This window comes from Somniosus microcephalus, chromosome 10 (assembly GCF_052327205.1).
Source record: "Somniosus microcephalus isolate GS21.2 chromosome 10, FLI_Smic_1.0, whole genome shotgun sequence".
In the NCBI taxonomy this organism is placed as follows: Eukaryota; Metazoa; Chordata; class Chondrichthyes; order Squaliformes; family Somniosidae; genus Somniosus; species Somniosus microcephalus.
Window position 1 is genome coordinate 42,600,743 of NC_140996.1, and position 26,102 is coordinate 42,626,844.

The window sequence follows — 26,102 nt, forward strand, 5'->3', positions numbered from 1 at the left end:
AACAGTCTTTAAACCAAGGCCTCTTCTGCCAAAGGACCCTTATAATACAATATTAATTTTGCGAATTCTACACTTACATGAAGGGATTGAGTGTAATGTATCCAAGTTTTCTAATGATACAAAGCTAGGTGACAAACTAAGCTGTGAGGAGGACACAAAAAAGTCTGCAAAGGGATATAGACAGGTTAAGTGAGTGAGCAAGAAGGTGGCAGATGGAGTATAATGTGGGGAAATGTGAGGTTATTTACTTTGATAGGAAAAATAGAAAAACAGAATATTCTTTAAATGGTGAAAAACTATTAAATATTGTTGTTCAGAAAGATTTGGGTGTCCTTGTACAAGAAACACTGAAAGTTAGCATGCAGGTACAGCAAGCAATTAGGAAGACAAATGGTATGTTGGACTTTATTGCAAGGGGGTTGGAATACAAGAGTAAGGAAGTATTGCTGCAATTGTACAGTGCTTTGGTGAGACCGCACCTGGAGTACAGTGTACAGTTTTGGTCTCCATACATAAAGAAGGGTATACTTGCCTTAGAGGGTGGGAAACGAAGGTTCACTAGATTGATACCTGGGATGAGAGGTTTATCCTATGAAGAGAGATTGAGTAGAATGGGCCTATACTATCTGGTGTTTAGAAGAATGAGAGGTGATCTCAATGAAACATATAAGATTCTGAGAGGGCTTGACAGGGTAGACGTTAAGAAGCTGTTTCCCCTGCTTGGAGAGTCTAGAACTAGGGGGCATAGACTCAGGACACGGGGTCGGCCATTTAGGACTGAGATGAGGAGACATTTCTTAACTCAGAAGGTTGTGAATCTTTGAAATTCTCTACCCAGAGGGCTGTGGATGCTCAGTCCTTGAGCATATTCAAGGTTGAGATTGATAGATTTTTGGACTCTAAGGGAATCAAGGGACATGGGGATAGTTGAGGTCAAGAATCAGCCATGATCTTATTGAATAGCAGTGCAGGCTTGAGGGGCCATATGGCCTACTCCTGCTCCTATTTCTTATGTTCTTATCTTATGTTCTTATGGGACAAGGGGGAACATGAGAGGGTTCCAGGTAGACAACCTACACCTGGGAGGAACACTTGCCACAATCTAATTGAAGACCGCTTTTTAGAGAAGACCTCCACCATCAGGCTTTGGAGCATTGTTTCCGCATGCCTTACATTCCACGACTGAGGATCCATCAAGTCCAGCATCTGCATTAAATCCTTTCAAAGCCTTCCCCATGAAAAACACAATAAAAAATACCACTATTTCCACCACTATCCAATTACCGTAATCAGTCTTTATCTAGAGCAAAAACAAACAATGGAAACATGACACAACCAATAGCATTTAAAAATATTGAAGTAATCAACCTGGTGCTTACATTTAGTGGCTATCCTATAAGAGCTCTTGCCTACTCTGGTGCTCCCATGAAGTGCAACTTGAGTGGCAGCAGCAGGCGAGGTGGATGGCGGCTGAGTACCTGAAGAGGGCAGTTCAGATGTCCTCCTGCAGTGCCCTTGAGAGGCTATGGGCCATGATGAGCCCGCCTCAGACTGCATGATCTCAGCATGGGCTTGAGCAGTCTGGGCCGCCTGGTTGACAAGCAACGGCAAGGGCAATGGTGAAATGATGGAGGAGGGAGCAGCAATGCTGCTATCCGGAGAGAGGCCAATAGGTTCCTGCTCCATGATTCCCACGCCACTACCTCGGGGCCTTGGTTCAGCCAGACAGTGATCTGCTGGAGAATAGCTCTCTGAGCAGCTGAGGCACTTTGCACTGCGGAGACCAGAGCCACCATGGCAGCTGCCTGAGTTTCCAGTGCAGCACTTTATCATTACATGGAAGCTGTTTGGCATTCCATGGAAGCTGTTTGGCATTCCATGGAAGCTGCTGTGACTGCAGAGAAAGCTGCAACCTCAGTCATCAGACGTTGCATGATGTTGAGCTCCACAGGTTGCTGTATGGAATTGTTCAGCCTCTCCACACTGGAGAGGATGGATTTGAGGCTCTGTTTCAAGCCACGGGCTGAGCTGGAAGTGGACGCCTTCATTCCCTTAGCCATTACCTGTAAGCTTTCAGGCAGTCTGTCCATTCCACCAAGCATTTGATTTGTCAAACCCATCAGCCTTCTTCTGAAGCTTGGCCCTGCGAGGTCCTCATCTGACTCCTCTACAGAAGGACTAGTATGTGACCTGGCCCCCTGGCAAGGTGGCACCTGTGGTGTCCCTTCCACCGCTGTGGCTACTGCCCATTAGTATCCAAGGCATCCCACTGTGAGCATCCCTCTGCTACCCTATCTCTAATGTATGCGAGGTGCCAGTCTCTGAGCTGGTGCCTGCGACAGTGGGGGCGATTGATATAGTGCCATCTTCTTTACTCTAATCCTCTTCCTCCTTCTCTTCCTCCGGGAGGGGGGGGGACAAGATGGCTCTTCCTCCTCTTCCAGTTCCTCTGTGGGCGGGGGAAAGGGGGGTGAGGTGGATCTTGCTTCTGTGAGCCTGCAGTGATAAAGCTAGAAGAGTTAGGCTGCAGCACATGTGGACACTATAGGAGGATGTATGTGATAAGGCCAAATGGAGCTTGCGAGTGAGGATAGGTTTGGGGGATTAGGGATCAGGATTTGTTGTGGATCAAGGAAGCTGAAGTGGCCACGTAGGCCTCTTGGTGATATGTCCCCTGCTCTGCCTGTTGCCATGGCATCTGCCATTCCCCTCCCAATTATCACCAGTACTGCCTCCTCAAGGGGAGTGATCTCATCACAGAATCACAGAATCACAGAAACCCCACAGTGCAGATAGAGGCCATTTCGGCCCATCGAGCCTGCACCGACACATATCCCACCCGATCCCCGTAACCCCTACACCAACACATATCCCACCTTATAACCCCACATATTTTAATCCCCCTAACACTAAGGGTCAATTTATCATAGCCAATCAACCTAACCTGCACATCTTTGGACTGTGGGAGGAAACCGGAGCACCCGGAGAAAACCCACGCAAACACGGGGAGAATGTGCAAACTCCACACAGACAGTCACCTGAGGCCGGATTCGAACCCGGGTCCCTGGCGCTGTGAGGCAACAGTGCTAACCACTATGCCACCGTTCTGCCCTTGCCTCCTGGAGTCGTGCTTCCCTTCCCCTGGTCAGGTCCTGCTGGTGCCTATTATGTGCTCTCTTGTCCTGGAAGAGAAACAATGGTGATTGTGAATAAGTGTATTGGCAGGTGTGTTTGTGTGTGTTTGAAGCCTCAGAGGGTTGAAAAGCTGTGAGATATGTCTGAGATGTGAGTAGTGCCTGTGAAGGATGCAATAGTGTGGGTTGTGTGAATGTCAGTGTATAGTTAGATGGTGGATGCAGTATGTTGAGATGCTGATGCTGGTCATGGTGCTGTAATTCAGAAGTATGTTTGTGAGATGGGATCTTATCAAAGTTCCCCTTTTTCGGGGGGGTGCATGGCCCATTCATAGTTTTGCGCACGCGCCAAACTTTACATTGAAAAAGCCAGTCCCAGGCTGCGTTGACCTTATAGTGAACATTGGATCTTACCTTGACCACTCGTGTCAAATCGTTACATTTTTTGCGGCACTGGGGGCAGTGCTCCTGGCTGTGACCTCCTCAGTGATCTCCTCCCACATCTGCCACATTATTTGCCTCTGTGGCCTCTTTCCCCCCTGCTGGTACAGGACATCCATACTCCACTGTACCTCCTCCACCAGGATCTACAGTGCCGCCTCTGAGAACCTGTGAGCCCCCTCTCTCGGTCCCGGAGCCACCCTGAAATGTTCCGTTGTGTGTCAGCCAGCACACTCCACACCCTCAGTGGAGGCTACATATAGCGCTCCAGGGAAATTGCTCCTAATCAGTAGATCTCTGTTTTAGTGCCTCCTGGCACATTTAAATCATGGTAATCAGCAATTAGCCCCAAAATTGCAGGCCAAAACCAGACAGTAAACAGGCGTATCTTTTTGGCACAGCACCCACCTGTTTTCACCCTCTCCCTGTAAAAAAAACAGGACATGAAAATGTGCAGCTCCTGGGAAAAGAATTTCATTAGCAGGACTTAAAACATATTCACCCAATCATGAAACTCCAGTAAAAATGATCCTTTACACTTTTCAATCAGCTGATATTGTAGTTTATGTGTATAAATTTTAAAAGTTCTTCAATCCAACAGGGATTTTTGTGTGAAGTAGCTCAATGAAAATTAAAAGTCCTGATTTCTCCAGGAAGCATTGTGTGGGGGGAAATTTGGCCTCAAGCATTAGGGCTAAACATGGGATAGTGAATCAGCAGCCTGCTTTACACTCGTGCTATTTCTTTCCCACTGAAGTGAATGGAAAAGAAAGTTGGAAAGATGTAAAACTGACTGCCAAGTCATTGTCGGCCGTTTAGTGCGACCACCTGAGATCACTTTCACCAATCTGCATTTCCATCCTATGTGTTGTAAAATGAGTTTGATCAGAATGTTCACAATTTCCTCTCACTCAACTACATATTCCTCCTGATCCATAGAGTCACTTGCTCAAAAGTATTTCCTTTAAAAGCAATTTTAGCAGAAAATGTAAAACCTTGGTCCCAAATTCATGCCATTATTAATTTAAGTTAAAGCGTAGGAATGAGTAAAATATGGTGAATTACCATGTATGTTCAAATCTGTTCAAATTCTCAAAGATAGGAGACTCATCCTGTGAAGGTTTGTATTTAATGGAAAGAGACATCATGTTTAACATCCAGTAAATGTGAAGAAGTATATGCATTGGTAGAAAATATTGGACATATATAGTAGAGATCATAGGGAAAGATAAGGGTGCAAAAATTCAGTTGGTTAGCACCTTCAGTTAGCGCCTGGTGGGGGTGTTAATGGGGCACTGATGTAGTTGCGCCGGGGCCGCACGAAAAATCCACCAGGGACCTCAGCGCCTGGAAGATTGTGATATCAGTGAGTGTGCAATACTCACTGGGCGCCCGATCCGCAAAATTTATTTTTTGCTCCCTGCCTTAACGCCTCGCCTCAACAGCAACGGGGAGAGGAAGCATCAAGCAGGTGGATGCCGGCTCCATGGGCAAAACTTAAAGAGATCATAAGTAGTTAGTTGTAGCTGTCAGATTAGTGCTGTTTCACTGCTTTCTTGTCAGTTTGACATTGTGAAACCGATTCATTCAGTCATTTAAAGGTTGTTTAGTATCAGGAGTGTTGTGGCTACTAACAATAAGTTACATTTTTTCTCACAATATATCAAAGTGCTACACTTGGTTACATTAATGGCGTGCTGTACTGGCAGTTGACCTTGCCCTCCAAAATCTACGACAGAGGGAGCAGAGTCAGCGGAGTCAGCGGGAAAGATTGGAACATGTGACCAGAGGGAGGAGAAGGCCATGAGGGCTCTCAACAGGAGGCCTTACTCTCTGAAGGCATTCCAAGAGCACTTCTCCTACCTCTAATTAAGCGAGGAACAGTGCATTAGAAGGCTGCACTTCAGCAAGGAGTTGGTCACAGAACTCTGCCATCTCCTGCAACCAGATCTCGAGCCTCAGCTCAGGGCGACCACGGCTCTCTCAGTGGCTGTCAAGGTCACCATTGCCCTCAATTTCTTCACCAGCGGATCCTTCCAGTCTGCAACAGGCGATATAGCTAACATCTCACAGTTCATCACTCATCGCTGCATGAGCCAGCACTCTTCCAGCCACCACATCAAGCTCGGGGCTGGATGGACAGAGACAAGGGCTATCCATTCACCACCTAGCTCATGACTCCCCTCCGCAATGCCAACACTCCTGCCCAACACTCATATAATGAGAGCCATGCCACCACCATGAACATAATTGAATAGACAATCGGGGTGCTCATGCAACAGTTTTGCTGCCTTGACCACTCAGGAAAAGCCCTCCAGTACTTGGCTGAGCGGGTGTCCCATTTCATCATGGTCTGCTGCATGCTCCATAACTTGGCCATCATGAGGGCTCAGCCCTTGTCACTGTTGTGTATGTACCTTTAAGAGAATAACTGGTCTCAGACAGCAGTACCGGCAGTGACCACCCCTGTATAAAAGGCGCTAGAGAGCCTCTGTTGGTTAGTTTCGTTTATGCCTTTCACCAGTAAAGATCTCTTTGTTTCTCTCCTGCTAGTCCGTGTCTCAATCATTCACGGACTTAACAGTCACCAGGGATTGCGGGACCACCTCAGGAGGAGAAAGAGGGAGAGGAGGAGGCGGACAAGGAGGAAGAGGAAGACGAGGAGGAGGAAAAGGAGGAGGCAGCCACTCAATCAGCCTTCTGGAAGGGCGGTCCGTGACCGGCTCATCAGACTGCGGTTCCAATAAACTAAACCTAAGATCCCCATTGTTCAACCCATCTCTATCATTCCATCCCTGTCACAGGCCATATCACAGTGCAAAGCTGAAATGAGACACACCACAAAATAATCCAAACTGAATTAATAAATTTTACAATAAGCAGTGAACAAATATTTACAGCAACATTATTACCTATTCACGCTTGTGCAATCCATTATTGCCTCTCGTTACTGTGCCTTTGTCTACTCTGGTGCTCCAACAAAGTGTTGGCCCAGTGGCTGCAGCACGACTGGTGGAAGGTTGCTGAGTGTCCATAAAGGAGACTTCAGATGGCGTTGCAGGATGCCCTCGACCAGCTCTGGGCCTGGAAGGCCTGGCTGCACATTGTACCACCTCAGCATGGGCAACAGCAGTCTGGGCTGGCTGGATGACAGGCAGCGACAAGGACAATGGCGGAGTGCCTGTGGTTGGAGCAGGAATACTGTCATCCTGAAAGAGGACAGCAATTTCCTGCTTCACTGACCCACTGCCACTCCACTGGGGCAGCACCTCAGCATCCCTAGCAATCTGCTGCAGCAGAGATTGTTGGCCTGCTGCAGCAGAGATTGTTGGCCTGCTGCGACACCGTGAAATCCCTGCTCGACCGTGGTAAACCCAACCACGATGGCAGCAGTCACAGCTTGCTTTGCATCAAGCTGAGACTGCATGAGAGCAGCGTGAGATTGAATGCCACCAAGCATAGACTGCATTACAGCACTAAGACGTTGCATCACTTCTGCCTGTGCTGCAATGGAAGCTGCCAGATCGCCCATCACACAAGGCATCAGGTCTGGGTCACCACGGTCTCTCTGGGAGTCCATCATCCTTTGCAGACTGAAAATGATGGGTTCCATGGTGTGCGCAGAACCTTGTGCAATGTTGGAGGTGGACTCCTCCACACTCCTTACTATTGCCGAGAGTCTCTCGGGCAATCTTGCCATTGCACCTATCATCTCCATGTGCATGTCCATCACACTTCTTCTAAAGGCCTCCACATCGATGTCGTCATCTGAGTCTTGTGCAGCAGAAGTCACGCGTGAACTCGCCCTCCAGCGAGCTGACTCCCAATTTACCGTTTCCCCCTGGCCTTGCTGCAGCCCGCTCGTTCCCAGTGCATCACCCTGTGCAGATCCCGCGAGTATACTAGCCTCTAAAGAACACGTAGTACCAGTATCTGAGCTGGGGCCTGCGGGTGAGACAGGCAGTGACACGGTCTCTTCTTCCTCCTCCTCTTCTCCCACCTCACTCTCTACGGTGCCCTCAGGGATAGGCTGCTCAGGTGCTTGCTCATTATCTGAAAGCATAAAGGCACAAGATTCGGGTTAAGGTGAGGGGAGGGGGGCAGGAAGTGAGAACTGCATACAAGCAGCATGATTAGCTGGAAAGTGGGAAAGGCTTGCTGGGTGAGAGGGAAGTGGGATATGAGAAGAGGGAGTAGGGATGAGCATACCCCAAGGGGGTCAACTTTGCCAGTGGCCACGGCGCCCACGACCTGGCGCCCAATAATGTGTAGCACTCGAGTCTCCAACTCAGACAGTGGTTGGGTGTCGGCTTGTTCCCCGTCTGTGCACTCCTGCTCCCTCCTGTTGTGAGCTACCTTGGCCTGCAAGACAAAGGAAAGTGTGTGAGTGATTGTGGAGCAATGTGTCTGGGTGATGTGCCTGCCATAGTTGAATAGCTGTGATTGCAAGGTGTGAGTGTTGGTAAATAGAGCTGGTGGGTGAGTGCTGGGTGTGTGGTGGTTTGGGCAGTGTGTACAGACTGTGGTTCAGATGATGGTTTGCACATTTGTTGAAGCATTGACTCACTCTAACCACCCGAGTGAGGTTGTTTAATCTCTTCCTGCATGTGTGTGGGTCCTGGGTGCACAGTGCAGCCCGAGACGTGCTGGGCTACCTCACTACACATGGTGCGGAAGACTTGCGGCGATGACCTCCTGCCACTTGTCGGGTAGAGCACCGCCCTCTGTCTTTCCACTGCGAAGAACAATGCCTCCAATGCATGGTCGCAGAAGCTTGGGGCTCTTTCCCTGGGGTGTGGATCTGCCATCATTACAGCTGCTTGAGTCATCCGGCTAGAGGTGCAGCTAGTTCTGGAACACAAGTCTTCAGCACGACAGCCAGGATGTTGTCGGGGCCCACAGCCTTTGCTGTGTCCAGTGCGCAGAGCCTTTTCTTGGTATCACATGGAGTGAATCGAATTGGCTGAAAACTGGCTTCTGTGATGGTGGGGACTTCAGGAGGAGGCCGATATGGATTATCAACTCGGCACTTCTGGCTGAAGATAGTTGCAAACACTTCAGCTTTGTCTTCTGCACTCACGTGCTGGGCTGCACCATCATTGAGGATGGGGATATTCATGGAGCCTCACCCTCCCATTAGTTGTTTAATGGTTCACCACCATTCACGACTGGATGTAGCAAGACTGCAGAGCTTTGATCTGATCCTTTGATTGTGGTATCGCTTAGCACTGTCTATAGCATGTCGCTTCCACTTTTTAGCATGCATGTAGTCCTGCGTTGCTGCTTCCTCAGGTTGGCACCGCATTATTAGGTATGCCTGGTGCTGCTCCTGGCATGTCCTCTTCTACACTCCTTATTGAACCAGGGTTAGTCCCCTGTCTTGATAGTAATGGTAGAGTGAGGGATATGCTGGGCCATGAGGTTACAGATTGTGGTGGAATACAATTCTGCTGCTGCTGATGGCCCTCAGCGCCTCATGGATGCCCAATTTTGAGCTGCTAGATCTGTTCTGAATCTATCCCATTTAACACGGTGGTAGTGCCACACAACATGATGGAGGGCATCCTCAGGGTGAAGACGGGACTCTGTCTCCACAATGAATGGAAGTGCTAAAGACAATTGGGGGAGAAATTCATTATAGCCCAGGAATGTGCGGTAACTTTTGAAAAGTTTGAGAATTAACGCCAGGCACTAATGCTTCAGACTACAGCAACTCGCCAAGGCTTCTTCGGCAGCACCTCCTAAACCCGTGACTTCTACCACCTAGAAGGACAAGGGCAACAGGCGCATGGGAACACCACCACCTCCAAGTTCCCGTCCAAATCACACACCATCCTGACTTAGAAGTATATCGTCGTTCCTTCATCGTCGCTGGGCCAAAATCCTGGAACTCCCTCCCTAACAGCACTCTTGGAGCACCCTGACCCCCGGATTGCAGTGGTTCAAGAAGGTGGCTCAGCACCACCTTGAACGAATAAAATAAAAATTGCAGAGTTTTTGCTTGGGGAGTGAATATCATGGCCCTTATTTTCCGATTGGAGGCTTCTTGCGTGCGGAGGATTCCGATCTGGAAAAAATCTATGAACTTACCTGAGGGCTCCCGAGGTGTATTTACTTCCGCTCCTGGGCCTCTCGAAACTCGAAATGCGCAGGGCCCGCGTATCCCAGTGGCGCAGACAGTTCGCAAGCGTTCCTGGGATCACGTGGGCCATGGGGAACCAATAGGAGAAGGGAATCTCCCTTCATACACTTGACAGATAGACTTGTCAAATATATGAATGGAGATCACCCATAAAACACAGTAAAACATAAAATAAATTTTTAAAAAACCATCACGTTTTTAAAATGAATTGAAATTACCAAAAATTAAATATTTTAAACAAAAATTTAATTTTTTGAAAAAAGTAATTAAAGTTTTTTACGGGGCTAAAAATAAACTTACCTTTTTTTTAAGTATTTTTAAATTATAAATGAGTGACTTTTAAAAAAAACTTTTTTCAACTCTTATGCTGGTAAAAGCAGGCCTTACACCTGCTTTTACCAGGCATAAGATTTCTAAGGGTTTTCTGCGGGCGGAGGTTCTCCAGAAAGCGGAACTATCCGCCCATAGAGGCCCTTCTCCAGGGCAGGTGTCCGATCTGTCAAGAGCATTCTTGACAGATCAGAAATACCGGTTTTCAGCGCATGCACTGTGCATGCCTGAAACCGGCATTTCCGATGTCCCTACGGGTGTGTACACAGTGCGTTCACCCATAGGCATTGGAATATACGGCCCCATAAATCTGTCTGCATGCCTCTCTGCCCACCATGATCTTCAAATTCTCGAGATGCACTGCTCGCCTGAGTGCCGGCAGCATTGAAAATAAAAATTTAGCCACTGGGCCCACATTCCCTTTCAATTAATTCCTTCATATGACATTTTGATAAATATACTTGCTGTATATGCACTTTACCTGGTGATATACAAAGGATTTCTGCTGTTAATTAAACTTTAATAAAGCTTATTTCAAAAATAACAGTGAATTAATATTCAGTACTATAAAACATGGAATACCTTGAATGTTATTTAGTCCTGATGTCCTGAGGGTTAGCAAGAAACCCAATATTCTTTACAAATTGCAACTTCAGACTCACAGAATTCTTCCAGAAGGTTACATTTGTTAATATTGGCCCAGAAATTCGGGTCTCCACGGGTGAATACGCACAGGGTACTCACCCGTAGGCCCAATGGAAGTGCCGCTTTCGTGCATGCACTGCACATGCGCGGTAAACCGGCACTTCCGTTCCCCTGAAAGAAGGGGTTGAGAGGTGGAATGCGTCGCCGGAGAGGCGGCGCGTGCGCATCAAACTTACATTTTTTTCCAAGTTTTTCTGGGAGGGTAAGTCTCCAGCAGTTACACTTTAAAAAAGCAGGAGCAAGGCCTGCTTTTAACAAGGTAAGTGATGAATTAATTAAAATTAAAACATTTTTTCCACAGGTTTATTATTTTTAAATACTTTAAAGAAAGGTAAGTTTATTTTTAGCCCCGTTAGAAAATGTAATAAATTTTTTCAAAAATTTAAATTATTGTTTAAAATAGTTATTTCATGTAATTTATAGTTATTTTAAAAATGTGATTTTTTAATAAAATTTATTTGAAGTTTTAGTGAAGTTTTGGGGTTTATAGTATTTATAGGTTTGACAGCTCTTCCTGTCAAACTTATGAATGAAGCATTCCCTGCTACCATTGGCTCTCCATGGCCCATGTGATCCCAGGGGACGCATCAAACTAACTGCGCCCCTGGGATACGCAAGCACTGCACGCCGGCAGTTGGAGGAGGCCCAGGATCGGAATCCCTCGCGGGCCCACAGCACAACGGCCGGCGCGCAAGGTAAGTGCAGGTCGGGGGCTTGCACAAGCGGGAAGCCCCAGACCCGAATTTCTGGGCCATTATAAATGCTTATCCAGCATTGTACCTGATATGAGAATTCCCCATACCACTTGCATTGCTATAGCAGAATGACCATGGAAAGAATTCAAAGTTTCTGCTTCAGGCGCAATTGGCGATTCTGATGCCCAAAATTGCGGCTGTTTTGAAGTCTTTTTTTCCATGGGTTTCCACTCAAATCCATTTGCATACTGTTGAATCCAAAATCTGCCATGAACCAACCCAATTGGGCAATGTTTTAAAATGATTTTTTTTTGCGTTAAAAAAATTTCCTTCATATATTTATGATTGGTAACTTGGTGACAGTTGATTAAAAGAGCTGAAAATAGGTTTATCACAAAAAATAAGCTGGAGAGTGAGGATGTCCTGGAGGGGTCAAGGACAGAATCTATGTGGCTAAAGTTAAGAAATAATAGAGGTGCTATTACACTACTAGGTGTATTCTATAGGCCACCAACTAGTGGGAAAAATATGGAGGAGCAAATTTCCAAAGAAATTACAGAGAGAAGCAAGAACTATAGAGTAGTGATAATGGGGGACTTCAACTATTCCAATATAGACTGGGATAGTAATAATGTAAAGGGCAGAGAGGGGGAAGAATTTCTGAAGTGGGTTCAGGAGAATTTTCTTGATAAGTATGTTTCCGGCCCAATGAGGAAGGAGGCATTGCTGGATCTGGTTCTGGGGAAAGAGGTAGGACAAGTGGAGCAAGTGTCAGTAGGTAAACATTTAGGGAACAGTGATCATATCATCATAAGGTTTAGATAAGCTATGGAAAAGGATAGGGAGCAATCTAGAGTAAAAATACTGAATTGGCGGAAGGCCAATTTCAGTGGGATGAGAACGGATCTGGCCGGGTAAATTTGAATCAAAGATTGGCAGGCAAAGCTAACTGTAATCCAACAATAGGCTGCCTTTAAAGAGGAAACAGTTTGGGCACAGTTAAGGTACATTCCCACTAGGGGAAACATAGGGCAACTAAAGTCAGACTCCCTGGATGATGAAAGAGATAGAGAGTAAAATGAAGCAGAAAAATAATGTGTATGGCAGATGTCAGGTCAAGAATACATCTGAGAATCAGAAAGTTCAGAGGAGAAGTGAAAAAGGAACTGAGAGGGGCAAATAGAGAGTATGAGAATAGGATGGCAGCTAACATAAAAGGTAATCCAAAAGTCTTCAACGGGCATATAAATATTAAACAGAGTGTAAGAGGAGGGGTGGGGCCAATTAGGGACCAAAAAGGAGACCTACGCATGGAGGCAGAGGGTATGGCTGAGATGTTAAATGAGTATGTTACATCTGACTTCACCAAGGAAGATGGTGCATAGACATAGAGAAGGAAGAGGTAGAGGAAATACTGGATGGGATAAAAATTGATAAAGAGGAGGTACTAGAAATGCTGGCTGTACTTAAAGTAGATAAGTCACCAGGACCAGATGGGATGTATCCTAGGATGCTGAGGGAAGTGAAGGAAGAAATCGCAGAGGTACTGGCCATAATATTCCAATCCTCCTTAAAAACTGGGGTGGTGCCAGAGAACTGGAGAATTGCAAATGTTACACCCTTGCTCAAAAATGTGTGTAAAGATAAACCCAGCAACTACAGGCCAGTCAGTTTAACCTCGGTCATGGGGAAGCATTTAGAAACAATAATCAGGGACAAAATTAACAGTCACTTGGACAAGTGTGGAATAGTTAAGGAAAGATAGCATGGATTTGTTAAAGGCAAATTGTGTTTAACCAACTTGATCGAGTTTCTTGATGAGGTAACAGAAAGGGTTGTTGAGGGCAATGCGGTTCACGTGGTGTACACGGATTACCAAAAGGCATTCGACAAACTGCCATATAATAGGCTTGCCAGCAAAGTTGAAGCCCATGGAATAAAATGGACAGTAGCAGCATGGATATGAAATTGGCTAAGTGACAGAAAACAGAGTAGTAGTGAACGGTTGATTTTCGGACTGGAGGAAGGTATACAGTGGTGTTTCCAAGGGATTGTTCTAGGACCGCTGCTTTTCTTGATACATATTAATGACTTGGACTTGGGTGTACAGGGCACAATTTCAAAATTTGCAGATGACACAAAACTTGGAAGTATAGTGAACAGTGAGGAGGATAATGATAGACTTCAAGAGGACATAGAGAGGATGGTGGCATGGGCAGACAAGTGGCAGATGATATTTAACGCAGAAAAGTGTGAAGTGATACAATTTGATGGAAAGAATGAAGAGAGGAAATATCAACTAAAGGGTACAAACCTGAAGCAGATGCATGAACAAAGAGTCCTAGGGGTATATGTGCACAAATCATTGAAGGTGGCAAGGCAGTTTGAGAAAGCAGTTAAAAAAGCTTACAGGATCCTAGGCTTCATGAATAGAGGTATAGAGTGAAAAAGTGTAGAAATTATGATAAACCTGTATAAAACACTGGTTCAGCCTCAACTGGAGTATTGTGTCCAATTCTGGGCACCACACTTTAGGAAGAATGTGAAGGCCTTAGAGAAGGTGCAGAAAAGGTTTACGAGAATGGTTCCAGGGAATGGTTTCAGCTTTGTGCTTGACTGGGGAAGCTAGGGTTGTTCTCCTTAGAGCAGAGAAGATTGAGATGAGATTTGATACAGGTGTTCAAAATCATGAGGGGTCTGGACAGAGTAGATAGAGAGAAACTGTTCCCATTGGCAGCAGGATCAAGAACCAGAGGACACGGATTTAAGGTGATTGGCAGAAGAACCAAAGGCGACATGATGAAAAACGTTTTTACTCAGCGAGTGGTTATTTCTGGAATGCATTGCCTGAAAGGGTTGTGGAGGCAGACTCAATCACGACTTTCAAAAGGGAGTTGGATAAGTACCTGAAAGAAAATAATTTGCAAGGCTATGGGGAACGGGCAGGGGAGTGGGATTAGCTGAAGTACTCTTGCAGAGAGCTGGTACAGGCTCGATGGGCTGAATGGCCTTCTTCCGTGCTGTAACCATTCTATGAATCTATGATTCTATAAGCAATTTTATGGGAAATTTTGTGGGGGGTCAGCGGGCGTGATTGGTGGCTGGTCATGTGGGAAAATGTTTTATTTTGACAGCGGGTCAACCCACCACCACGCCCCTTTCCCAAATGTCGGGTCTGCCAACGCTGAGCAGATCTGGCATGCAGCGGCGGGGGAGGCAATTGAAATAATTAGTGGCTTGTTTACAGCCACTTAACAATGCTTTTTTCCCAGCTTTTTGATTTGAACAGGTTGCCCACTGGTTTCATGCTGTGCCTAGACCTCGTCAGTGAAGCTGAGGTGGGAGGTCAATTGCCATTGTTTCAGCTGATGAGTTGACAGCTTCAAATGTCAAGTCAAAGCTCCCAGTTAAATTAGATATCTTCCCTTAGCCATTAGCTTCTCTAAACTGTATTTCCACTACAGATTCAGAATACTGCAAGTCTTTCCACAAGTCTCCATCCAGTCTCACCTCATTACTTCTCCCACTATTAACATATCACTTCTGTCATCTCTACTTCACCTGCCATCTATTCCATCAGCATTGGTGCCCTTGGTACTCAGAGACTCACCACGATCAGCCCCAACACCAGCATCACGAGACACATTAGCAGCATCAAAAACAACACCAACCTTCTCCACAATCAACAGATGCTGCACACGACACAGGGCATCAGCACCTGACCACATTGCTGCCCGGGACATCAGGGATGGCCTCACCATGGCCACATTTACTTCACTTGATGCTATACACCATGGCTGCCACATGATGCACCAGGTTGGCACCACATCACAGCAATACCATAAAGCATCCCTACAATGCCCAAGCTATTCCTTTCACACTCACCATTGTGGGGGGTACCGTTATGTCTCACCATTCACTGCAACTCACAAAGCCACTTCCAAAGGTGCACACAAATCCATCCAAAATGCAAAGTGTAGAAAATAAAGTTTTCAATGTTTGACACCACATTAACAGAAAGTTTACATGAACACTGCATAAAACACCCAAGTGCCTACCCTTGTGTGTTGTTAGTTGATATGATTGGACTAGGATGAGGGTGAGTGTGAGGGATGGCTATTGAGATGGGGAAGTGATAATGTAGATAGAGAGTGATGGGTGGAGGTGCAAGGTAAGTTGGTGTGAGAAGGATGTGCAAGATTAGGGTAGGGAAGGCAGAGTGATGGGGATGTGATGAGTGGCACAGCAGGATGAGGTTGAGTGTGGCTTTGCAGTAACTTTTCGTGATCCATTGAGATCACTGAAAGGTTTGTGCCACTGCAGCTAGGTCCTCCTGATGACATCCCTGCTTGTGCCCTCCTGTGCAATGTGCAACCAGGCTGTGTTGATGTCCGGGGGAGGTCTCTTCCACCCATGGGAAGGGAATAGGACATCCTGGCGTGCTGTGACACTGGAGGGCATCTGGGAGGGCCCGGGTGCAGCCGTGCACCTCTGCACAGTGCTTGTCAGTGTTTGCAGCACCTCAATGCCATAGAAAACTGATCGCACAAATGTGAAAATAAATTTGCGCATGGTCCCTTTAAGGAAACCGGTTGATGATGTGTCATTAAATGACATCATCAGACCCGCTTCCTTCAAGTGGCCAGCAAATGCGCTGAGCAGGCTTAACAAGCCCAATCAGGGGAAAATCATTTTGTACAGCGGGCTGGAGCAGGCAGCAAGGCCAGGACCAGCCACCAAAGTCACCTGCCATGAACCCGCCGAGGTTGGTAAGATCCAACCCTTAATCACACTATCAATCACCCACCTCTGAGTAACACCACTTAAAACAAAAATCACATTTGAAAGTTTTTAAAATCTACCTTTTAGTGTCCTTGCGCCCAAAAGAACCAGCTTATTTTTAGAGCCTCCTCAAAGGCCAGCAAATGAGTGCAATTAGTGAAAACTCCCAATGGTGATTAATTCACCCGGGGCCGTGGATGCTTTTTTGGGCGGGGCTTGCTTCTAGTACAATGGCCGGACTTTTGCCCACCTGAGCGGGCCCAGTGCAAGCCGTGGCCACGGCGGGTCATTACTCCACTGCTGGCTCCATCCCGCTGCAGAAAATGAACTTACCTTAATGGGGCCGATTAAGCCCGTCCAGCGCATTACCCGGCCCAAATAATGGAGCGGGTCTGGTAATGTAATTCATGATGCTTTTTCAGCTGGGATCCTTAAAGGGACCATGGCCACATTGCATTTTAAGTTTAATCTAACAAAGTGGTTGTTGAATCTTTACTCTACAATAATATAATAAAAGTTATGTATGAGTGACAAAGAAATATTTAAGTAATATTATCATTAAGTAACAGGATGCCATCTACAAATATGATCAAGAACATAATTTTAAAAATACATTAATTGAGAAATTATTGGTGCTTTAGTCACAAATCTATAGGGGGAAAAATTCAGTTGGTTTGCACCTCCTGTTAGCGCCTTAAGAGGGCTCTAATGGGGCGCAAAGCAACTGGTGCCTGGGCGCAGTGATGTTTGCGCCGCTTGCAAAATTAACTAGACATTTTGCGGCAGCACTAAACACTACCACCAAGATCTCCTGCGCCGGCAGATCGTGACGCCAGTCGAGTGCGCAACGCCCCGGTAGCATCCCAGACCAAATATTGAGTGGCCCCTGCCTTACCGACTGCCGTTAGCAACGATAGGTTGAGGGGAGCGTTTTGCAGTCAGGAAGGGACTGGGGGAGTGCTATTTAAAGGCGACCGCTTCTTGCCTTTTTTTGTTGGTGACATTTTTGCACCACGCATTCTGAGAGAGAGAGAGAGAAACTTCTGGAAAGATTCAATGCTGTGTGAAGGAGTTTTGGGCACTGAGCAGCACTTTGCAGGTTCATCTTGATTTGCCCTTCCTTGTATTGATTTAGAAGAGACTGTGGGGTCTGCACTCTGAGCTCTTTCCCTGGGCCTCTCCATTGTTCTTTCCAGCAGATTTGATGTACAGGTCTCTCCAGGTCGAGATTCAAGGCTGCAATGAGCAGGATGTGGATGGAGAGCAAAATCAACCCTCCCCTTTAAGATAAAAACAGAAAATGCAGGAGAAACTCAGCAGGTCAAGCAGCATCTGTGAAGAGAGAAACAGAGGTAACGTTTCAGGTCGATGACCTTTCGTCAGAACTCCCCTTTAAGAACTGGCCAGCGCCAGTGTGTCTGTGTTCCATTGCTGACTGACATCACATGAGCTTCGCCAGCGCTCTGAGGTAACGCCTCGCTCCTCGGCCTTTGCACCTTAAGATAGGTGTGAAGAGCCTGATTTAGCGCTCCAATCACCTCCAGGAGCGATAAAAGCCAAGTTTGCCGTCAGGGGTGATAATTAGCGCCAGGCGCTAAACTTTGCACACGGCCGATAATGGCTCCCCAGTCGGGGCGATACTGAATTTTTCCCCCATAGACTTTTGTATCAGTAACTGGTACAAATAAAAGATGTGTGTGTATAGGTAATACATAAAATTAAGCAGATTTTAAATGTAATTGTAAAGGGGTGGATTTACAATCTTATACAAGTTCAGTTGAAGAGCCGCGGAATCCCTCTCAAACAGTGTAAGTGTTGCTTACAATGTGTTTCTGGGATTTCTTCAGCTCTTCTGTTGAAGTTAACAATGGACAAGTAAGAGAACCTCTGCAGAAATTCACCCCCAAAGTCTCAGACTGAAAAATTAAATTAGTCACATTCAGGGACTGAATGCAAATTGAACCAGTGGAATGAGTGATGAGAATGAAATTGTTACGGTTGATGACTTGATTTAATGTGAAACCGGACAAGCACTGTATACTGTGAGAAAAAGCTGACCAGAAACAACACACAAATTTATTTAAACCGTATATGTAATTTTTTATAGTGCAGATCAATTCAATGTAATTACTGTTGAGTTGGAAGGCAACAGCTGAGAATGGCCAGTGAAAAATATATTTCCCTCACCATCCAGGGTAACACTTACATCCCTTCAGGAATTTCTGAATTAACATTTACCAATAGCTTTTCATGCAGAACAGAATCTTCATCAATCTGTTAGCTGATGTAATCAACATATTTTTATTTTGGTTTGTTTTCCATGCTGTCAAGTAATCAGCTGGAGCAATGGCTACAGAGCTCATGCCTTAGGTTGACAGATGTGGTTCTCGAGCTGCATGAATCCCATGGCCATGCAGGGAAATTTTAAAAGTACGTGAAAAAAGGCTTTTAAGTGCCTGTCAACTATCTGATAATGATCTCAATTGGGTCCCCCATCACAGCCGGTCAGGCAGGCTCCACGCTGACAGACGCACCTGGTGGAAAGGAGCGTGGGAGCGAGATGACAGTGGGTTCCCGACCCACTGTCAAAAATAACAACTTTCCCAGCCGACCCGCCACTGATCGCGCCCACAACAACCCCTTAAAATTGAGCCCAATGTTTTTAAAACTAGTGCAAAAGATCACAAAAAACCCAATTTGCACTGAACGCAAACTAAACTTAAAATTCTGTGATCTTTTGTGTCGGTTTACGCCCATTAAGGCTGAATTGCGCCATAAAAAAGCACAATCGAGCAGAACCTCCAGGCCAATTACTTTTCTTGGAATTATGATATTTTCAATCTGAACTCACAAATGTACTTCATAGTTTTGCATTTAGGCTTGCTTTTTCCCCTTGCTTCCATTTTCATGTTTGTTTTCCCCTGAATTTTTGGGGGTGATTTTAACCGAACCAGGCTGGCATGAAACTGACGGGATCAGATACTCCGTCCATTTTATATCGCGCCCATTCTTAAAAATCAAGAAGGGTGTAAAATGGCGGCTAATCTAATCATGTCAGTTTCCCGCAGGCGGTTTAGGTTAAAATAACCCCCCTTTGTGTATCTTTGTTTAGTAGCCCCAAATACTAAGAACAAGCTAGCTATCAATGCAGTAAAGCTTCATGGTGGGGAGGATAATTAAGTCCAACCGTTTGTTGCCATAGTGAACCAAGGTCATGACAAAATGCTAGAACTGTGTAAACTTGAAACAGCAACAGTCTACAGGTTTTTTTAAAATCAAAGATTGATCTTACCATATCACTACATCTTGACCTATAACGATAAATGCTTTTCCCTTCATCTATACATTCCAAGACAAAAAGCATACTGGCCTACGAATTCCATACCAATTTCAGTGTAACTCCAGTGTATAATTGAGGTGGGTAAAAATTTTCAGCAGCAAAATTAGGCAGAAACCTTTTACACTGGTTTTCCACCCCAAAATCAATCCTCCTGAATTTCCTTACACTCTTTGGCCCGTCCCACGAGCAGCTGGCTGAACCCCAAGGGAGCTTATCTATATATATAAATAAAAGGATTGATCTGTCTGTCTGTCTGTCTGTCTGTCTGTCTATCTGTCTGTCCTTCGGTGTGTGTCTGTCCAGCTATGCACTCTAAAGTTATAGAGCGTACCTACACGTGCATTACATCAAGAGAAAGCTTACCATTCCAAAACGGTTGTAAGCATATTTACGTTTCGGCCGGACAAAAATTGCGCCCGCAGTATCCAAAAAACGTTCGAAATTCCGCTCATTAGCATCTCATTATCCGCTCATTAGCAATAGAGTGATGTCGAGGTCAACCAATCGTACGCCGGGTTCCTGGCGCGTGCGGGCGGGCCCTCCTACAGTCGAGTGACGGGACGATTGACCAATCCTACGCTTCGGTGACCTGACGGTCGACCAATCGGTGCGTGTGTGGGCGGGCCTTATCATTCTGAACCGAGGTGAGTCACCGCCATCTTGATTCCAAACTTTTCATTTCTTTTTCCCACTTTCTGATTGTTTCTTTTCAAATCTACATTTCCAGCAAAAAAAAAGTTGCTTTTAAAACACAAATTGTTTTTAAAAAAAGTTAATTAATTTGTAAATCTTTTCTCTAACCTCTATAATTCTCCTACCTTTCACCGTTTTTCCAGGCCCGGGGCCTAGGCTTCTCCAACTGCCAGCAGTGCAACTCTAGACCCAGGCTCCCGGCCTAGACAAAGACAAACACTGGCAGAGGGGAGAGCGTGTGATGCCTCAGCTCCATTCCCGGGGTCAGGAGGTGGGGAGGCTTCATAAGCAACTGGGGTAGGTCACAAGCCCCGAATAATAATCTGAAGATCCTGTGTTTGCAGCTGAGGAAATTTCTTCTGCTGACAGCCCCAGGTTAATGGCAGCCATCTTTGTCAAGGTGGGCGAAAAGTTTCAGTGCGACGCCATTTTGATTCAGTGTGTAACAGAGTGCATGCGTGGCCATCTTAGTACAGGAACATAGAGTGGGTGGGGCTTCTGTGCTGCAAATCGGGTACTGGTGACCGAGACAGACAATCGACTGTGTGGGCGGTGCCTAATCTTTCCAACTAAAAAGCAAGCGGCGGCCATTGTTTGTGATACAACACCTCCCCCCCTCCCCCCCAAGGCAACCGGGGCTCGGGAGGGGAGGGGGAGCGGAGAGGGTTACCCCGGCAACCGGGCTCGCCAGCCGCAATCGGCCGCTCAGGCCCAGAGATCGGGAGGCGGGGAGGGGAGGAGGGTTACCAAGGCAACCGGGCCCGGCCAGCCGCAATCGGCCATCTCAGGCCCCCCTCCCCCCCTCCTCCCTCCCCCCTCCCTCCCTCCCCTTCCCACTCCTCCCCCCTCCCCCTCCCAACCCTCCCCCTCCCCCCTCCCTCCTCCCCCTCCCTCCCCCCCTCCCCTCCCTCTCTCTCCCCCCTCCCTCCCCCCTTCCCCCCTCCCGCTCCCCCCTCCCTCTCCCCCCTCCCCCTCCCTCCCTCCCCCCTCCCTCCCCCCTCCCCCTCTCTCCCCATCCCCTCTCCCCCCTCCCCCCTCTCCCACCCTCCCCCTCTCCCCCCCTCCCCCTCTCCCCCTCTCCCCCCCTCCCCCTCTCCCCCCCTCCCCCTCTCCCCTCTTTCTCGCTCTCTCTCTTCCCCCGTCGCTCTCTCTCTTCCCCCCCAGTCGCTCTCTCTCTTCCCCCAGTCGCTCTCTCTCTTCCCCCCCAGTCGCTCTCTCTCTTCCCCCCCAGTCGCTCTCTCTCTTCCCCCCCAGTCGCTCTCTCTCTTCCCCCCCAGTCGCTCTCTCTCTTCCCCCCCAGTCGCTCTCTCTCTTCCCCCCAGTCGCTCTCTCTCGTCCCCCCCAGTCGCTCTCTCTCTTCCCCCCCGTCGCTCTCTCTCTTCCCCCCCAGTCGCTCTCTCTCTTCCCCCCCAGTCGCTCTCTCACTTCCCCCCCAGTCGCTCTCTCTCTTCCCCCCCAGTCGCTTTCTCTCTTCCCCCCCAGTCGCTCTCTCTCTTCCCCCCCAGTCGCTCTCTCTCTTCCCCCCCAGTCGCTCTCTCTCTTCCCCCCCAATCGCTCTCTCTCTTCCCCCCCAGTCGCTGTCTCTCTCTCTTCCAACAACAACATGCCCTCAAAAGACCCTCGGCACCGCCGGGCACTTCAGCGAGTTTACATATATTGTAATGAGGGCAGTGTTACAGCAGCTCTGAGATTTCTGCTTTGGTGCTCGCAATGAAGTTAGAATGACAATGATAAGGTGCAGTTGTTGCTACCATCAGCTGAGGCAGGCGGAAGCGAGGAGTTTCTAAGCCTGAAGTGAGTTGAAATTTTCACTCGCGATTTCTGCAGCCGGGAACAATTTTTTTTGCCGTCATTTTCTTTTGGCATTCTACTTACACAGACCTGGACTTGCTTTTGACTGTTTCTGAGAGTGTGAGATGACTGGGAGGTGTTGACCCTCCTCCCAGGTACACGTATGGCATTCCCTATAGACATACCCCTGGAGGAGGAGTAGGAGCATAGAAAGGAGGAAAGGAAAATGAGGCAAAATTTAAGGAGGATGTGACAACCAGGTATGAACTGCCCCTCCCCAAAGAATATACAGGCAAAATAAGTCCTATGAGGAACTTAGTGAGCAGATGTATATAAGAAAAGTGTGCTTTGCCAAAGAGGCAATAGGGAAGCTCTGCCAACCATTGCATGAGGCCCTGCAGCTTTGATCATCTTCTCACACTGCTCTGTCTGTGGCTATGAAGGTGATGACTATACTTAACTTTTGTCATTTCTGGCAGTATTATGTAATATCATCAAGGTGCATTCATCAGGTGACTGATATACTGTACTGGAAAGCTGGGGAATTTATCACCTTTGGTATCGCAGCAAGGCAGTGTGAGATAGGACCATCCAGCATATGGAGCTTCTCGCTTTCTCAAGGTCTAGGATGCAATTAGACAGCACCCATATTGCTTTGCAAGCTCCTGCAGACAACCCTTCAACTTTCTCTACAGGAAGCGCTTCCATTCCCTGAATGTATAGGTTGTGTATGACAACGTGCAAAGGGTCCTGCACATCAATGCAGGTTATGCTTGAAGTTGTCACAATACAGTCATACTTTGGCATTCAACCCTCTCCAGAGAAGAAAAATCATGTAATTGGATGGGTTGTGGGTGACAAGGTCTACCTTCTGCTTCTTTCGATACTGACCCCATTAGATGGAGCCCCAATACTGGCAGGGGAGCGCTAAAATAAGGCACATGCCTCTACAAGAGTCATCACTAAGAGAACAACCAGGATTGTAATGGGATGCTTTTGCTGCTTAGATAGTTATGAATTTGCAGGGCTACGGGGAAAGGACAGGGTAGTGGGACTAGCTGATGTGTTCTTGCAGAGAGCCAGCATGGGCTCTATGGGCTGAATGGCCTCCATCTGTGCTGTAACCATTGTATTATTCTATTCTATGATTCTATGATCAGTGTAGTCTGTTGTACCCTACACAAATAAAAAGTCTGAACCTGAACATTGCTGGAGAGGTGGTCCTAGCTGTTTTGGAGGCAGAAGTACATGAATTAGAACATCACAATGAACTGCACTCAGAGAACTTCCCAGTGACTGCTGCAAGAGACATCAGAGCACAACTAATCACTGGAGTTTTCTCTGCTGTTTAACACAATGTACCCTTGACACCAGTGCTTTAACTCCTTTTCCCCACCTTCAAATAATGGACCAATTCTTTAATCCAGTGCCCATCTCCAAACATGACACTACATCAGCCTTTTTAATCTCTACACGACAAGGTCAACAGTCATTAGTTGATTGAATATGTCAGCACTACGTAAAAGTGCCCTTTCCTGTATGACTCTAGCCACCATGAATAACAAAGCAGGACATAAGTGCACATTCTATTTTAACACAACAAAGTCCAAAGTGAACATAAGGCAACCTACTGTTTCCTGACATTGTTCTTGCCCTGGGTGTCTAAATGTACCTTTCTTTCAGCTGTTCCAGTGCTTCTTCTAGGTGCAACTTGAGGTCCAGTATTGTGAGAGGGGGATGGTTGCTCATGTTCTACAAAAGGGTTATGTGACTGAGGTTGCCCTCCTCTCATGGCAGCTTGCTCCTGGTAGGGAGCTGCTCCTAGCTGCCTCTCTGCAACTTGCTCTTGGGCAACAACAACAAAAACAACAACATCTTGTATTTCTATAGCGCCTTTGACGTAGTGAAATGTCCCAAGGCGCTTCGCAGGAACGTTATCAAACAAAATTTGACACCGAGCCACATAAGGAGATATTAGGGCAGATGACCAAAAGCTTGGTCAAAGAGGTAGATTTTAAAGAGTGTGTTAAAGGAGGAGAGAGAGGTAAAGAGGTTTAGGGAGGGAATTCCAGTGTTTCGTAATTGGCAACTGAAGGCACGGCCACCAATGGTTGAGCAACTAAAATCGGAACTGTGCAAGAGAACAGAATTGGAGGAGCGCAGGGAGCCCGAAGGCTTGTAGGGCTGCAGGAGGCTCCAGAGATAGGGAGGGGCAAGGGCATGGAGAAATTTGAAAACAAGGATAAGATTTTTTTAATTGAGGCATTGCCGGACTGGGAGCCAAAGTAGGTCAGCGAGCACAGGGGCGATGGGTGAAGGGAATTGGTGCGAGTTAGGATACAGGCAGCAGAATTTTGGATGAGCTCAAGCTTATGTAGGGTGGAAGATGGGAGGCTGGTCAGGAGGGCATTGGAATAGTCGAGTCTACAGGTAACAAAGGCATGGGTGAGAGGTTCAGCAGCAGAGGAGCTGAGAAAGGGGTGGAGTCAGGCAATGTTACGGAGGTGGAAGTAGGCAGTCTTGGTGATGGAAAAGATATGTGGTCAGAAGCTGATCTTGGGGTCAAATATGACACCAAGGTTCAGAATTTGACAGTTGCCAGGGAGAGTGATGGAGTCGGTGGCTACAAACTGTGTTTGTTGCGGGGACTAAAGGCAGCAGCTTCAGTCCTCCTGATATTTAGTTGGGTGAAATTTCTGTTCATCCAGCACTGGATGTCGGACAAGCAGTATGACAAATCAGAGACAGTGGAGGAGTCGAGAGAGGTGGTGGTGAGATAGAGGAGGGTGTTGTCCGTGTATATGTGGAGCCCAATGTGTTTCGGATGATGTCGCTGAGAGGCAGCATGTCGATGAGAAATAGGAGGGGGCCAAGGATAGATGCTCAGGGGACTCCAAAGATAATGGCGTGGGAATGGTAACAAAAACCTTTCCAGGGCAGCCTGGTGATGCCTCATATGTTCCACTGGTGTGGTGCTCTGAGGGGGAAGCTGGAGAACTGGCAGTATCAGGTAGATGGACTCTAGCTGTTGCCATTCCACTGGACCTGAGGATCTGTGACCCCACTGATCAGCGGGATGGCTGTTATAATGATTGCTATCATGTCCTGAAAACCTGAGAGACAACAGCGTACATCACAGCTGCCATGCTCTAGAAACCAGTGCCCATTGTGCTCTTTAGTGCCTCTCCTATTGCCAGTCTGTGCTTCCATTGAACATAGAAACAGCAATAGGCCACTCAGTTCCTCAAGCCTGTTTGTCTATTCTATTAGATCATTGCTGATCTGTACTTTAACTCCAGTTAACCGCCTTTTCTCCGCACATGAAATGGATGTGTTTGTATCGGCCACCCATTTTTATTTTACACCCTGCCCTATTTAAAATTTTTCAAACGTAAAATTGGGCAGGGTGTAAAATGGGCATCTGACCCGAAGCCCCTCCATTCCCGCTGGGTGCGTTAGGTTAAAGTTATCTCCTCTTTCTCTGTTATGTTCTATTTTATCCAGGGTTTGCAGGTCAAACTAAGTGACATTGTGACAACTTCTTTTCTGCCTCTATGTCATGCTCTGCTGCCTTCTTTGCCTGCCTTTTCCAGGTTCTCCTGCGTTAGATGTTCTTGCAAAGTGGCACAAAAGCAATCATGAGACATTCAGTAAAGCCAGCTGACAGTCAACTCACTGAGCCAAGCACTTTCCTCCTTACCTGCTCCTGGAATCGTCAGCCAGAACTAGCTTTTTAAAGGCTGCACACTAAGTTCCATGCACCACAGCACATTATTCCATTTTTAGTTGGGTTTTTGGGCCGATCACTATTCAAATGGACATGTAAGTGATCTGATGAAATTCTGGTGTTAATACCTCTATAGATCATCAGCAAGTGCTGCTCATTTTCCATTGGCATGAAAATAGTGCAAATCACCATGTGGAATTTTGGGCCCTTCATATATAATGACTAATTTTATGAAACTGTGCTCCCAGCCCGAGAGCACATATCGGGGTATCTAGACAAGCGGCCCATACAAAATACTCATTTGATGCATTCACACTATGTG